Source organism: Merops nubicus, unplaced genomic scaffold (genome assembly GCF_000691845.1).
Source record: "Merops nubicus isolate BGI_N331 unplaced genomic scaffold, ASM69184v1 scaffold5506, whole genome shotgun sequence".
Classification (NCBI taxonomy): domain Eukaryota; kingdom Metazoa; phylum Chordata; class Aves; order Coraciiformes; family Meropidae; genus Merops; species Merops nubicus.
In genome coordinates this window covers 2,522-3,129 of record NW_008614209.1, presented here as the reverse complement: position 1 = coordinate 3,129, position 608 = coordinate 2,522, and the positions used below count along the sequence as shown (strand labels likewise).

The following is a 608-nucleotide window of genomic DNA, read 5'->3' as shown; positions in this document are numbered from 1 at the left end:
GAAGATCTGGCACCACACCTTCTACAACGAGCTGCGCGTGGCTCCCGAGGAGCACCCCGTGCTGCTCACCGAGGCCCCCCTCAACCCCAAGGCCAACAGAGAGAAGATGACGCAGGTACCGAGGCTCTCCCGGCCCTGCCCTGCCTCTCATCTCGTTCCCAAACCTCCCTTTTGTTACGACATCTTAAACCTGAGTTGTTTTTTTTTTGTTTTGTTTTTGTTTCTTTCTCCCGATGTTTTCAGGGTTCTGTACTCCTGGCATTTCTTCCTTGACGCCTCAGGTTTCTTTCATTTGTGTTTTCTGCCTGCGTTCTTGGCTTTTTCCCTTCACACACCAGTTTTTCTGCATGCCAGCATGCGTGTTCTAACGTGGGGGCGAGCGACCCGCCTCGATACCAGCCACTGATTGATTTCTCTCCTCTCTCCAGATCATGTTTGAGACCTTCAACACCCCAGCCATGTACGTGGCCATCCAGGCCGTGCTGTCCCTGTACGCCTCCGGCCGTACCACGGGTATTGTTATGGACTCTGGGGACGGTGTCACCCACACCGTGCCCATCTACGAGGGTTATGCTCTGCCCCACGCCATCCTGCGCCTGGACCTAGCT

The 608-nt window shown here is 55.1% G+C and overlaps 1 pseudogene across 1 annotated transcript in view; it reads left to right on the top strand.

Annotated features, from left to right (window-relative positions):
• The first annotated feature begins 4 nt into the window (after positions 1-4).
• Positions 5-608, top strand: part of LOC103774709 — a 1,488-nt pseudogene continuing 884 nt past the window's right edge. Inside the window, exons 1-2 of the transcript XR_608169.1 lie at positions 5-115; positions 429-604. The product of XR_608169.1 is annotated as an actin, cytoplasmic 1-like (transcript). The remainder of the gene's footprint in view (positions 116-428; positions 605-608) is intronic.